Here is a 16,485-nt window from a genome sequence, read left to right as displayed (position 1 = left end):
AACCTTTCCCAGGACAAGGATTCCTCCTCTAGTGAGTCTATTTTTCCTCAACTCATTCAAATGGTTAATATTATGTAGTAAATAACTGCTGTCCAAAGTAACAGAATTGCTATAGAATAAACTAGTAAAACAAATTAATCTAAAAAATGTAGTGTCAACTCTAGCTTGCAATTTAGCAGTGCGTTATGTTGGGACATCTTTAATTGTTTGGGTTTTTTTTTTTTTGGTTTTTTTTTTTTTTGGTCTGTTTTCAGTATAAACTATAACTTATGGAAGTATGATTAAAAATCATACTTTATCATTATTACAAAAGAAATGTTAGTTGAAAACCATAATTTAATTCTTAATCAGTTTATGTACTTAATTTAGAAACTCATTAGATGATTTTATTCTTTAAAAAAACAAATCAACATTTATTAGAATGAGCATAAAGATTGTGAAAGTAGTGTTTCAGAATTCTGAATGAGTAAACTAATGAACCAATCTTAAAGTTTTAATCCAAATAATGTATCCTACTTGAAATCATCTGATCTTTTTGTTTGGGGAAGAAATATTTGTTTCAAAATAAGATTACATTTCAGTCACCTCTCTATGAAACATTTCAGATTCTACCCTTATCAAAATAGTTGCTTTCTCCCATTCCTCCTGTAGAAACACACATCTTTTTTTTTTTTAAGATTTTATTTATTTATTTATTTATGTGACAGAGACAGCCAGCCAGAGAGGGAACACAGCAGGGGAGTGGGAGAGAAAGAAGCAGGCTCCCAGCAGAGGAGCCCGATGTGGGACTAGATCCCGGAACGCCGGAATCACACCCTAAGCCGAAGGCAGACGCTTAACGACTGCGCTACCCAGGCGCCCCCAGAAACACACATCTTATACAATATTTTAAATAACTTATTCCACCAAATTATAACTACTTTATTACTTAAATTGTATTTCATACTTAATTATCAGTGCTGTGTAGGCAAGCACCTTGTCTTTTTCATATGTCTGTATCTAATGCTTCAGCTATGCCTAAAGTGTAGACAATGTTCCACATACATTGTTCAGTATTTCCATACAGAAGAGGGGGCCCTTGAACATAGAAATCCTATATTTGCACTGTCCCTTTCCTCCTTCCACGGGAAGCTTCTGTTTATGGCTGATCCAAGGGAGTCTGACATAATCAAATGTGAATTAATAAAAAAGGGAATCAGTATTCGTTCAAACATACTATAAGATTAAAGGTGCAAAATGGTTGCATGACTATCTTAATAAAAAATTTAGAAAAAATGGTATCATGAAGCAAAAGAACTTATTCAATATGAATGCATAGTATTTGAAATAGGAAGAAAGCAATATGATTTCAGCACAATCCTAAATTTGTTAAAACAACTGCAGCTATAAAGGAGGACCACAAAATAAAAACAACAATCAAAGGGTAGGAGACCTCAAGAAAGAGATAGATGGACAGCAAACAGTAGATGATTGCCGAAGAGTAGAAGGATACCCAACAAAAACTGGTAGAATTCAAGAAATAGAGTAGGTGATAAAAACAATTTCAGAAACCAAAAGGCAAAGGGAGAACAAAAGTCATAAAAACAATAAAAAACATGAAAATAGAAATGAGAAATCTATTTAAAAATTAAATAGAAATAATAAAAGGGCCAGAGAGTTCCTCACTATTGACTTCCAAGTTACTGGTTCTCCCCCATATATACCCCTTCTACTATTTATTCCATGTATTTTTGCTCTATTTTATTGTTCACTTGTAATATTTCCACTAGCCATTGTTCTTTTTTTGCATATTTCATTTCTTGTCTCATATTGCTTTCGTTTTACTTCGTTTCTTTATTTTTTACCTTTAAAATGCTTAGTGTATCTGTTTTAGTACTTCTAGTTTACATAGGGCATATTATGGTTTTTTATTTTGAAGCTATTAAGTCTTTAGCTCTCTCTGTGTTTTGATCTGGTATCTCATATTTCCCTACGGGGTATCTGAACTCTGACTTAAGAACATAGTGATCGGGGGACCAGTATGTGAGTTCAAAGACGATGTGTCCCATCATTTTAAGCTCTGACATTTCTTAAATCTCTCTTTCCTTTCCTCCCCTTCCTGACTATCTTTTCTTTAGTTTATAATCACAGAATTCATTGTTTGGAAGATAGAACAAATATTCTATTATTAAAAAGTGTCTGCTGTTGATCTCTCTAGGAATACATTCCATACACTATGGTCAAAGTTGCTTTCCTAAATCAAAATACATGATCTTGTTGCTCTCCCACCTTGTTCAGTATGTCTAATGATTCTCCAGCGTATATTGAAAAAAGTCAAAAGTCGTGAGGCTGTTGTAATGGTTTTCTCTTCCAATTTGATAATGCTGAACCTATATTCCAAGAAATAGCTTTTCCTAGTGGGCACCAGATTAGAGGTCTTTAACCCTAAATTTGTACAAAATTTGGAAGGTAAGGGTGAAGTAGCCGCTGAGAAATGAAGTAGCAGCCATTCTTTTCTGAAGGACATTTGACCGGATGTAATGATGTGCAGAAACAGCGATGGTTGTCAGTTTGTCCTTATTTACCCCAACTGTATTTGCTCTTTTCCATGACTTCCAACAGCAGCAGGGAACTGAGAGAACTGGTAGCTATGCAGAGGGACAGTTTTTTCTAGTCTTTTCTCCCAGCTCCTTTTGTGGTCTTGTGAGTTGTATGTGCCTGGCTGCCCAGGTTACCTTGTAAACTCTGCTTTGTCTACTCACACCACAGCTTGGAAACAGTTAATAGTGACTCTTCCGAATGCCCCAGTTTCTCTTTCTGCATCCCTGCTCCCAAGACTCTCCTATAATCATGTACAACTTATCCCTAAAAGAAATCTTTTAGCACACACTATTCTCAATGGTTCAGTTTCCCTATTTGAACCATAGTTGATTCAGATCGTTTTTAATCACTCTATAATTTTGTTTCCACCAAACCTCAAAAATTATTTTCTACCTACAATGACTCCCTTGCAAGCATCTGTGGCTTTGTCCATGGTTTTTCCTTGCCTATAACACTCATCTTACTCCTATCTGACTGGTGAACACCATTCCTCTTCAAGACACATGGTTATACTTTATGGAACATTCCTTCCCTGCCATTGATAGAATTATTCACTCCACATACTGAACTCCATTTATATTTGTAATTAAAAATTATATCTTCTGTATAAGTATATGTTATCCTTTGCCTTTATTATATCTATTAACAAAAAGTCTTATAAAGGTTTTATTTCGTATATGCCTCTTTATGCAAGCACCTTCTTTGAGCACAAGATTTATTTCTTAGTTACGGTGTTTTCATTAGTATTTAGCACAGTGCCTGGCACACAGCATTCTCTCAATAATTTACTCAGATTTAAAATACCTTTGTTTATTGAGATAGCTATTCTATCTAATTTTCCACTATTGAAAATGGTCTGTAATGGCTGAAATTGGTGGTATTTGCTTTTTTTGTTTTTTTTTTTAGTGTGACAATGTATCTGTGCAAGCGTCTCTAAATTCATCATTTTATACCCTTCGTTATGGTTGTTCCTATATGTGGCTGATCTTCTCTAATAGATTGTTAGCTTTTGAATGAACTACGTGAAATATGTAATCAAATACTCATGTTAAATGGGGGAAAATGAACACATTCTATGATTATGTTTATGTCTTACATGACTTAGTTCAATTAACACAATGACTCTGGAAAATTAAGTCTCATAAGAAGATTACAATCACAGTAAACTTGTGGCTGATTAAAATTTTTAAAAACATTTTGTTTACACTAAAGGATCAATTACACAGAGAATGAAATTATTTAGCTGTCAAGTATAGTACATTTATAGCTAGCACGTATTTGTCTTATTAGAAAAGTATTTTCATGGATGATTTTTTCCTACATAGTCCTAGTATATACTTATACTTTAACTTGTACCCTATCTTTAGATAAGAGATAGTTGCCAAATGACGTTGGATAACTACTTCAGCATATATGAATATTGTATGTGAACAACTCATATTTTGTGTTTTGGCTCAGTGACTTCACACTTTTTATTAAAACCTTTGACAAAAATCATACCCTTTATTTTAGGTACTCTAATTGATACCAAAAAAAAGAATTATTGATAATTAATGAGAAAAGCTAACAAAAGGAGAATACTAGGAGGGAGAAAGAGAGCAAAAGAGAAAGAGATCTCTTAGTTATAAGCCCAGTTTATGGGCTTCAGATGCCTGGGGAGTAACGAGCTTATTTCAGTTGGCCTCTTACACAAATAGTTACCAAGCATTGTCTATGTACTGTTATAACATTTCACATGACTATATAGTCTTTGGAGTATATGAATGCTTTGATTAATAGTATGCTAATTAATTTTAAAATATTGCTATCTACTATTTGGTCTTTTTCATAATGTATTTTTTAATGTACAAATGCTAAAAATATGTATTTTCCCTCATATTCAAGTAAGTTGGAAACTACTGCTTTATATCACTGTTACCAATAAATGTGGCCAGCTCGCAACAGTTTACCTTTCCAGAATAAACCTATGCATCACATTCAATGTGAGACTGGGGATACAAGTAACAAACTATATGTGACTTCTTAGGTACCTACTTATAGTCTTACACTATATTCTCCCAAACTAGATTTTCATAGTAGGCAGAGGCATAAAATCTCATTAAAAAAAAAAGAAGAAGAAGAAGAAATCAGGCTTCTTCGACCACAAGAGACTCTAAATGAAGTAACAACAGAGGAGAACATGTTCAAATTATCTGCAAAGTTATATTCATTCAACACCCAGACCAGGCATTGTAAATACAAATGCAAACACACTAGACTGAATATTAATTGTTTCACTGCTCTGCTTTCTTTCTAAACTCACACTCTTACTAAAAAATATTTGACATGTTTTACATGATCTGCTTAAATGATTTCAACATTTTCTACCACATCCCAGAAAGATGACCTAAATGATCCTAATCAAAGCAGTTCTTTTCCCTCAGTGATCTGCATTGTAAATAAAAGGCAATATTTATTCTTCCAATATTCTTCTTCCTCCTGTGGATGATCTCTAGTTATGGATTGGCCTATTAATTTATACTAATGGGGGTGCACTGAGGCGTACCTATGATAGCTTAGCCCATATTTCTGTTAATATGCACATCTTTCTCTACAGGAATTATTCTATAATTCCTTTCTATTTTTTTAGTAGTCATGACGCTAAGAAAAGATCGTAATTTATATGCATCTTTTGATTGTTTGAATTTGGTTCTCACTTTATGACAAGATTCTGGTTAAAAAAATATTTAGAGTGCTGAACATCTGAGAGGTTTTCTGGTGCTAGACGTCAAATCAGTTTTTATTATAATTTGTTAATTGAAATAAAGATTTCAACCCATATCACTTAAGATATTTTTATGTACTGACAGCTTCGTTGACCTGACCTAATACACTTAAGAACAGAAGTCATGATTAGAATTTGGCCAGTATACTTGAATATTATGAATATTACATTTATTTTGACGTTTATCCCCAACAGATTCATGAAATACTGTCCAGAGGTATCTGGCTGGCTCAGTCATAGTGTGTGTGGCTCTTGATCTTGGGGTTGTAAGTTCAAGCCCCATGTGTGGAGATTACTTAAAATCTTTTTTTTTAATAATAATTTTTTATTATGTTATGTTAGTCAGCATACAGTACAGCCTTAGTTTTTGATGTAATGTTCCATGATTCATTATTTGCGTATAACACCCAGTGCGCCATGCATTATGTGCCCTCCTTAATACCCGTTACCGGCCTATCCCAGTCCCCCAAGCCCCTCCCCTCTGAAGCCCTCAGTTTGTTTCCCAGAGTCCATAGTCTTCCATGGTTCATTCTCCCTTCTGTTTACCCCCCCTTCATTCTTCCCTTCCTTCTCCTACCTATCTTCCTGCTATTTCTTATGCTCCATAAATGAATGAAACCATATGATAATTAATTGTCTTTCTCTGCTTGACTTGTTTCACTTAGCATAATCTCCTCTAGTCCCATCCATGTTGCTGCAAATGTTGGGTAATCATTCTCTGATGGCTGAGTAATATTCCATTGTATATGTGGACCACATCTTCTTAATCCAGTCATCTGTTGAAGGGCATCTTGTCTCCTTTAAAATCTTTTTTTAAAAAGATACTGTTGTAACTGCATCACTGCAACAAAGACTAAAAGGGTTGGGAGGTTGTATGGAGTCTGGAGTTCCTAAGTACAGGATACACAGTAAAGTATTAAGTGATGATGACTGAATAAGGTAAGGGGTGTGTGTGTGTACTTTATTCTATGACTGAAATGGTTTGTTGAATGCTTCCTAGACTACTTTGATTGAAAATTCAATATGTAACTAAATTCTATTTCCCTCTTCTCTTGCCACTGGCAAGCACTATTCTATTCTCTGCTGCTATATGTTTAACTATTTTAGATTCATCCTGTAAGTGAAATCAAACAGTATTCATCTCACACAAACAAAAAAAAAATGAAAAACTATAAAAGGACATAAGGAAAATTTGAAGAAGGCTGATTGTGGGGATGGTTTCATGAGTGTATGCATGTGTCCATACTCATCAAATTATTCACATTAAATATACACAGCATTTTATATATCAATTATATCTCAATAAAACTGAAATATATATTATAAGCATATTAAATATATGTTATATATAACTAAGTCTGCTTTGCAGACAATATCTAAGTTTTTTTTCCCACATAATTCCTGCTACCCAAGGTAGTCTAATGCTTCTTCCTCAATTTTATCATTTTATTTTGTGAAGTACAGAAACCCCCAAATCTATGCAGAATTTCTTTAGATCAAATGCAACCACATTTCTAGATAAAGTCAGAGATGATGATTATTTATATGCAAAGAATTAATCTCAGAAAAATTTTAGTTTTGTTTTAGGCTTTCAGTAATAAAGTACATGCAAATCAGAAGAAAACAACTTTATATTGTAATCAAATACTAAAATATTTCATCCTTGCCTCTAATCCAGACACGTAGATGTTTAATCAATTGTTACATATACAGTCTCTCAGATTTTATAATTATATAGGAAATGATAATATGTGAGAATGTTCTAAATAATGACTAGACTCACATGTTAAATATGATTAAATTCATTTTCACACAATTATTATTTCAACTTTACCATTGAATTTAGCTAGAAATTGAATTAACAATGCTTACATCATTTTAATTCATATGATAAATTAATATTAATGTTTCTATTGTTATTGTTCAGAACCAAACCAAATTAATCTATATAACATTGCTACAACATTTGGCAGGCTGCAAGCTTACAGAGTTCACTGGTTACATTTTGCTTTTATAAAAATATCATAAATATAATTAATGAGAAGAGCACTTCATTGGTATATTCCATCATGAAGTGATATTGCTACACTTAAAATCCTGTCCTGGATGTCTAAATAATGTCAGGTTATATAGATTGCTTCTACGTGCCATCTTCACTTTAAACCAGTTATTGACACAAGAAGGAGGGCATTGAATGATTTGACACTGAGTGAATGAAGCCTTTGATATTTGAAATGGCTCTAGTGCCTTGGATGTAATTGGAGGTTTATGACTGGATGACAGAATTGTCAAATCTATTACCAAACCTGCCAAGAAAACACAATTCATGCTGTTTTCCTTGTTGTTTTTTTCTTACTTTCATGTAACAATTCAATTTTATAACAATATTAAGTCCCTTCAGGGGAAGTATTTGAAGATGGTCATTGGGCCTCTCTGGTTGTTAAAGGCACTTAACTTTCGGTCTCCCAATTTATTTTACTACCCCAAGTGTACTAGAAAGCCCAAAGAAGGAACAGCTATAAATATTTGAATGCTGGAGTGAACAGATTTATAAGAAGGAAAAGAGAATGAAACATCACCTATGTAGAGAGATGTATTAGGATACATGTGTCCACGATTATAGGTGTAGAACAAATTAGGTATCTTGTCAAACCTGAAGGCATGGAAATCCACAAGTATTAAAATGATCCATTTCTAATACCCTGCATCATTTATTAGAAATATCATTTAATCACCTGCCAGCAGGATCACAACCTGATTTTGTTTGCAAACAAATTTTGCTTTACCTCGTTGAGAATACAAAATGCAAAGGGGGAAAGTAATTCAGTGTAGAGTCAGTAGAAAACAAACAAAATCATCCAATTAAAGAATGTCAAAAAGTATGTCATATTTATACACTAGATTTTTTCACAAATAGAAACTGTAGGTAGTAGTTTGGTAAGACCAGAGTTCAGGACATGTGTGTATGCACTGGGGAGAAAGGAGGTGGCAGAATGAGTAGAGACATGAAGAACTTAGATTCTGCATTTAATACTTTTTATTTTGACTTTCGAAAACCTGAGACTAAGAAATAACATCATGCAGAGTCACTAAGATAGTTGGTATTAGATTTCCTGTCTGCTGACTAATTTCTTTTTCCATTTTCCTGCATGTAAATTTAAAGTTTTAACACTAGGCACTGATTTGTTGTTCCTTTTCCTAATCATTAATAAGTTTACTACTATTCAGGGGATTTTATTTCAATAAGTATTTATACTAGATAATATAATTTGGGATAAAAATGAATACAGAAATTAAATTAATATGCTATTATTTTCTTTTATGTTAAAATACACAGCAGAGTCCTGCTTCAATTAAGATTAGGACGCTACCGGAGAACATCACTCACATGATAACAACAAGATAATATACAAAAGCATAACTTTTCTTGAGCGCATCAGAGATGTGAGATCACAAGTCAACCAAGGGAACCATATTCGAAAGTGGAACGAAACTCTCCGAGAAATGAGGAAGCACATGAACAATTTCACCTGTCGCAAAGCACAAGCAGTGGTGAGTGCCATAAAAGTGGGTAGAAAGAAAATATATAAAATTGTAATATAGTCTTTAAAATTGAGTTAGAATTCCCTAGAGTTCCAGGCAAAAGTGTAGTCCTCATGTACTTGGAAGCTCTTTTCCAGACTAGAAGACCCACAGTGATTGATTTATTTTGGACATTTCAGAGATGACCTATAGAATACTTGTGATTTCTATGTTCAAATAAGTAGATGACCAGGTGGGGGAATTTTAGTAAAGAGCTAACATCTCCAAAAAAAAAAAAAAAAAGAACCATAAAGATATTTTAGATTTTAAAAGAAACCCTAGTCTAACCAGGAGCTGTACCAGGAACCAGTCCCACCCACACCTCACCTGAGGTCCCTGAGCAACTCCAGGTAGATGGCCCAACGATCTGGCTCTGGGAAGTGACTCCACCTCATTACAGCTGAATGGGTCATTTCACTGGCAGATGTGCCTGGTTGGAAGCAGCTCCAAGTCAATTTTATATCCTGAAATCCCGGATCACCTTTCCAGACAGATGAGCCCATTTATCCTACTAATGTCCCACATGCAAATGGATGGCTAGAGCATTCTTTTACACAATAGCTCTGAACCGGGCAGCACAAAAACAAAAATAAAAATGAAAACCTGTGTGTAAATGATATATATCTTTACCTGTCAGGGGTTAGAGACAGAACAGGAAAATTAGAGTAACTATTAGGCTAGAGTATTTCAAAACTGAAATGAGATACAAACGATAGATTTATCAGATTTTCCTGCTTGAAACTCAGCTAGAGTAAATGCATTCTGTTCCTTTGTACATCATAGTAAAACTAATGACTATCAAAGATAAAGAGAAAATACTTAAGCAGAGAGAGAAAAAAAGGATATTATCCTCAAAGGAATAGCAGTGCGACTATAGCTGACTTTATAAAGAAGAAACCTCAGAAAAATAGAATAACTTCTTTAAAATGTTTAATAACTTCTTCTTTTTTTAAATGATTTTTTATTATATTATGTTAGTCACCATACAGTACATCCCCGGATTCCGATGTAAAGTTCGATTGCTCCATTAGTTGCGTATAACACCCAGTGTACCATGCAATACGTGCCCTCCTTACCACCCATCACCAGTCTATCCCATTCCCTCACCCCCTCCCCTCTGAAGTCCTCAGTTTGTTTCTCATAGTCCATAGTCTCTCATGTTTCATTCCCCCTTCTGATTACCCCCCTTTTCTTTATCCCTTTCTTCCCCTACCGATCCTCCTAGTTCTTATGTTCCATAGATGAGAGAAATCATATGATAATTGTCTTTCTCTGCTTGACTTATTTCACTTAGCATTATCTCCTCCAGTGCCGTCCATGTTGCAGCAAATGTTGAGAATTCGTTCTTTCTGATAGCTGAGTAATATTCCATTGTATATATGGACCACAGCTTCTTAATCCAGTCATCTGTTGAAGGGCATCTCGGCTCCTTCCATGATTTGGCTATTGTGGACAATGCAGCTATGAACATTGGGGTGCATATGGCCCTTCTCTTTACTACGTCTGTATCTTTGGGGTAAACACCCAGTAGTGCAATGGCTGGGTCATAGGGTAGTTCAATTTTTAACTTTTTAAGGGACCTCCACACTGTTTTCCAGAGTGGCTGTACCAACTTGCATTCCCACCAACAATGTAGGAGGGATCCCCTTTCTCCACATCCTCTCCAACAATTGTTGTTTCTTGCCTTGTCTATCTTTGCCATTCTAACTGGCGTAAGGTGGTATCTCAGTGTGGTTTTGATTTGAATTTCCCTGATGGCTAATGATTTTGAACATTTTTTCATGTGTCTGTTAGCCATTTGTATGTCTTCATTGGAAAAGTGTCTGTTCATATCTTCTGCCCATTTTATGATTTGTTTATTTGTTTCTCGTGTATTGAGTTTGAGAAGTTCTTTGTAGATCTTGGATACCAGTCCTTTATCTGTGGTGTCCTTTGCAAATATATTCTCCCATTCCGTGGGCTGTCTCTTAGTTTTTTTGACTGTTTCCTTGGCTGTGCAGAAGCTCTTTATCCTGATAAAGTCCCATAAGTTCATTTTATCTTTTATTTCTCTTGCCTTTGGAGATGTGTCGTGAAAAAGGTTGCTCTGGCCGATGTCATAGAAGTTGTTGCCTATGTTCTCCTCTAGAATTTTGATGGATTCCTGTCTCACATTGAGGTCTTTCATCCATTTGGAGTTTATTTTTGTGTATGGTGTGAGAGAGTGGTCAAGTTTCATTCTTTTGCATGTAGCTGTCCAATTTTCCCAGCACCATTTATTGAAGAGACTGTCTTTTTTCCACCGGATGTTTTTTCCTGCTTTATCAAAGATTAGTTGCCCAAAGAGCCGAGGGTCCATTTCTGGGTTCTCTATTCTGTTCCATTGGTCGATGTGTCTGTTTTTGTGCCAGTACCATGCTGTCTTTGTGATCACAGCTTTGTAGTACAGCTCGAAATCCGGCATTGTGATGCCCCCAGCTTTGTTTTTCCTTTTCAACAGTTCCTTGGAGATTCGGGGCCTTTTCTGGTTCCATACAAATTTAAGGACTATTTGTTCCAGTTCTTTGAAAAATGTCCTCGGTATTTTGATCGGGATAGCATTGAAAGTGTAGATTGCTCTGGGTAGTATGGACATTTTAACTATGTTAATTCTTCCAATCCATGAGCATGGAATATTTTTCCATCTTTTTATGTCTTCCTCAATATCTTTCAAAAGTGATCTATAGTTTCTAGCATATAGGTCCTTTACGTCTCTGGTTAAGTTAATTCCAAGGTAACGCATGGTTTTTGGTGTTATTGTAAATGGGATGGATTCCCTAATTTCTCTTTCTTCAGTCTCGTTATTCGTGTATAGAAATGCAACTGATTTCTGGGCATTGATTTTGTATCCTGCCACCTTACTGAATTGTTCTATAACTTCTAATAGTTTGGGAGTGGATTCCTTTGGGTTTTCCATATAGAGTATCATGTCATCTGCAAAGAGAGACAGTTTGACTTCTTCTTTGCCGATTTGGATACCTTTGATCCCTTTTTGTCTTCTGATTGCTGTTGCAAGGACTTCTAGTACTATGTTGAATAATAGTGGCGAGAGTGGGCATCCTTGTCGTGTTCCTGATCTTAAGGGAAAGGCTTCCAGCTTTTCCCCATTGAGAATAATGCTTGCAGTAGGCTTTTCATAGATGGCTTTTATGAGATTGAGAAATGTACCCTCTATTCCTACACTCTGAAGGGTTTTAATCAGGAAAGGATGCTGTATTTTGTCAAATGCTTTTTCTGCATCAATTGAGAGGATCATATGGTTCTTGAGTCTTTTCTTGTTGATATGATGTATCACATTGATTGATTTGCGAGTGTTGAACCATGCTTGCATCCCAGGTATGAATCCCACTTGGTCATGATGGATAATCCTTTTAATGTACTGTTGGATTCTATTAGCAAGGATCTTGTTGAGGATTTTGGCATCCATATTCATTAGAGAAATCGGTCTGTAATTCTCCTTTTTGAGGGGGTCTTTGCCTGGTTTGGGGATCAAGGTAATATTAGCCTCATAGAATGAGTTTGGTAGCTTTCCTTCTGTTTCTATTTTTTGAAATAGCTTTAGGAGAATAGGTATTATTTCTTCTTTGAATGTTTGGTAGAATTCCCCAGGAAAACCGTCTGGGCCTGGAGTTTTATTATTTGGAAGGTTGTTTATCACTGACTCAATTTCTTCATAGTTAATTGGCCTATTTAAGAAATCTATTTCTTCCTGTTTCAGTCTTGGTAGTTTATAGGTTTCCAGGAAGGCCTCCATCTCTTCCAGATTGTTTAGTTTTTTGGCATATAGCTGTTGATAAAAGTTTCTAATAATCCTTGCAATTTCAATGGTGCTGGTCGTGACCTCTCCCTTTTCAGTCATAATTTTAATAATCTCAGTCCTTTCTCTTTGTTTTTGGACAAGTTTTGCCAGTGGTCTATCAATTTTATGGATTCTCTCAAAGAACCAGCTTCTAGTCCTGTTGATCTGCTCTACTGTGGTTCTGGTCTCTAATTCATTGATTTCTGCTCTAATCTTGGTCAACTCCTTCCTTGTCAGTGGGTTAGGCCTGTCCCTCTGTTGCTGTTCCAGTTTCTTGAGGTGAGAATATAGAAACTGCATTTTAGATTTTTCTATTCTTTTGAGTGAGGCTTGGATGGCTATGTATTTCCCCCTTAGGACTGCCTTTGCAGTATCCCATAGGTTTTGGACCGTTGTGTATTCATTCTCGTTGGTCTCCATAAATTGTTTAATTTGTTTTTTGATTTCCTGGTTTATCGAGTCATTCTTGAGCAGGATGGTTCTTAGCCTCCAAGTGTTTGAGTTTCTTCCAGGTTTTTCCTTGTGGTTGAGTTCCAATTTCAGAGCGTTGTGGTCTGAGAATATGCAGGGGATAATTTCAATCTTTTGGTATTGGCTGAGACCTGTTTTGTGTCCCAGAGCATGATCTATTCTTGAGAATGTTCCATGGGCATTTGAATAGAATGAGTATTCTTTGGTTCTGGGGTGTAGTGTTCTATATATATCTATGAGGTCCAACTCGTCGAGTATGGCATTCAAAGCCTTTGATTCTTTGCTTAGTTTTTGCCAGGGTGTTCTGTCTATTTCTGATAGTGGGGTGTTGAGGTCCCCTACTATTACTGTGTTCTTATCTATATGTCTCTTTATTTTGGTTAAGAGTTGGCTTGTGTATCTTGCTGCTCCCCTGTTGGGGGCATATATATTAATAATTGTCATATCCACTTGTTGAATACTTCCTTTAAGAATAATATAGTGCCCTTCTGTATCTCTCTCTATGGCCTCTAGTTTAAAATCCAGTCTATCTGATATGAGAATTGCTACTCCAGCTTTCTTTTGAGGTCCATTTGCGTGGAAGATGGTACTCCATCCCCTTACTCTAAGTCTGAATGCATCTTTGGGTTCAAAATGAGTCTCTTGTAGACAGCAAATGGATGGGTCATGTCTTTTTATCCAATCTGCAACCCTGTGGCGTTTTATGGGAGAGTTTAAGCCATTTAGATTGATAGAGATTATTGACAGATATGATTTTAATGATGCCATTTCTCTTTAAAGTCTTTGTATCGGTTGTGACTTGCTGCTCTGTATCACTCTTGGGGCCTTTTTACCTTTATAGAGCCCCCCTTAATATCTCCTGTAGGGCTGGTTTCGTGGTTACGAAATTGGTTAATGATTGGCGATTTTGGAACGTCTTTATTTCTCCATCAATTCTGAATGACAGCTTTGCTGGATAAAGGATCCTTGGCTGCATGTTTTTCTCTGAAAGAGCTTTAAAAATGCCCCCCCAAGCCTTTCTCTCATTCCAGGTCTCTGTAGACAGGTCTGACGTAATCCTGATACCTTTGCCTTGGTACGTGAGAAATTTCTTTGCCCTGGCCGCTTTCAATACTGTATCCTTGGATCTAATATTTGCGAATTGCACTATGACATGCCGTGGCGTAGGTTTGTCCTGGTTGAGCTTGGATGGGGTCCTCTCTGCCTCTTGGACACGAATGCTTGTTTCCCTTGCTAGATTAGGGAAGTTTTCAGCTACAATTTGTTCAAATATCTCTTCTAGACCTCTGTTTTTCTCCACCCCTTCAGGGATGCCGATGATTCTGACATTGGATCGTTTCATAGAGTCAGTAATCTCCCGTAATCTACATTCGTGGGCGTGGATTTTTTTAAGACCAGCTTCTATTTTCGTTTTTTCTTCTACTAACCCATCCTCCAATTCGCTAACGCGTTCCTCTGCCTCGGTGACCCTGGCCGTCAGAGCCTCTAGTTTTGACTGTATTTGGCCCATAGAATTTTTAATTTCTGTCAGATTCGCTCTCATTTCTGCCCTTAGGGATTCTATATTCTCAGCAACGCTTTCTCTGATGCTTTTTTCAAGTTTACTCATCATCTTGACCATTGTTGCTCTGAATTCCATTTCTGATAATTGGGATACATCCATATGTATTAATTCTGTGGCCGAGGCCAATTCTGTGGCAGAGGCCACAGACTCATTATCTTTTCTTTGCTGGGGGGGACTTCTCCTTCTCGTCATTCTGATGAAGAGAGATTGCAGGGTTGTCCAGAGCCCAAGTGTTGACTGGGACCCAGGCCGTGCGCCCTTGTTTTATAGAGATCTTAGGGATGTGGGCTTCTTCCTTAAAGAGTTTATTTATTTATTTGAGAGAGAGAGAGACAGTCAGCAAGAAAGGGAACCCAAGCAGAGGAGTGGGAGAGGAAGAAGCAGGTTCCCGGTGGAGAAGCCCGATGAAGGACTCCTTACGGAGCGTTGTGATCACACCCTAATCCGAAGACAGGTGCTTGGTGACTGCGCCACTCAGGCGCTCCGGGTTGTGGGCTTCTTGATTTTTCAGCCTGCCTTCTGGGGGAGGGGCCTGCCTGCAGGTACTCAGAAAACCCTGTTTGGGTAGAGTCTCTGTGTCCCTTGCGAGGGGGGATGGGGATGGGCACCCTGTGAGCCGGTATTTCCGGGCTTTTGTTCTCTGGCGGCTTTCCCTGGCGGTTTGCTATGCCTCTTCTGAGAGAGCAGCAGCGGCTGAAATTCAGCCTCTGTCTCAGAACAGAGGGATCGCGGATCGTTCTCCACTGATGTTCTGGCCACTTTAACTCTGTTTCTGTTGGTGCTGCTCAACCCTGCAGCATCCCGGGCTGTGCGCTCCACACCCGGCATCCCAGCCCTCACTTCCGGGGCCGGTGCGTCTCTGTCCTTTGTGTTTCTAACCCCGCCAGCCACCAGCCGCCCCGCGCATGCTCCCGGAGCTCCCGTTCTCAGTCTGCTGTCTCAAGCGTGCGGGTCCGCGGTCTGTCCACTCCCCCTTGCAGGTGGCTACCGCTTCCCGGCGCCCTGACACGGCGGCTCCCTCCCCCTTCTGTTTAGCTTCCGATATCTGTGCGCGGTTTCACGGCTCCCCGCTTCGTACCTCGATACTCAGCGCNGGGTGCTGGTCTGAGAGTCCAGCCCGCTCCCCAGCACAAGGGGCTATTGCTTCCCGGCGCCTGAGCGCAGAGGCTCCCTCCCCCTTCCCTTTATCTTCCTATATCTGTGCTCGGATTCACAGCTCCCCGCTTCGTACCTCAATACTCAGCACTGGAGATGTTCATTTGTAGAGATCCAGATGTATCTTCCTGCGTCTCAGGCTGATTCTGTGGGTGTTCAGAATGGTCTGGTAGATATCCAGCTCGACTCGGACCAGCTGAGAAAGGGTCGCCTACTCCTCCTCCATCTTTTCTCCTCCTTGCAGAAAGTGGTTGCCTTTCTGTTTATAGAGTTTCTGCTACTCTTTTCTTCATTCTCCAGTTGCATTCATAGGTATTTGGAATGATTTGGTAGCTCTCTCGCTGAATTCCTGAGACCGGACGAACTTTAGGTCTCCTGCTCCTCCGCCATCTTGGAATGCCGAGCTGGAGCTCAATTCCTGTTTTAAACTGGGTTCCTTGCAGAAAGTGGTGGCTATTCTGTTCTTAGAGTTGCTGCTATTATTTTCTTCATTCTCCAGTTGAGTTTGTAGGTGTTCAGAATGGTCTGATAGCTATCTAGCTGCATTTCTGG

This window comes from Ailuropoda melanoleuca, chromosome 1, assembly GCF_002007445.2.
Source record: "Ailuropoda melanoleuca isolate Jingjing chromosome 1, ASM200744v2, whole genome shotgun sequence".
Taxonomy (NCBI): Eukaryota; Metazoa; Chordata; class Mammalia; order Carnivora; family Ursidae; genus Ailuropoda; species Ailuropoda melanoleuca.
Note: the sequence above shows the minus strand (reverse complement) of the source record.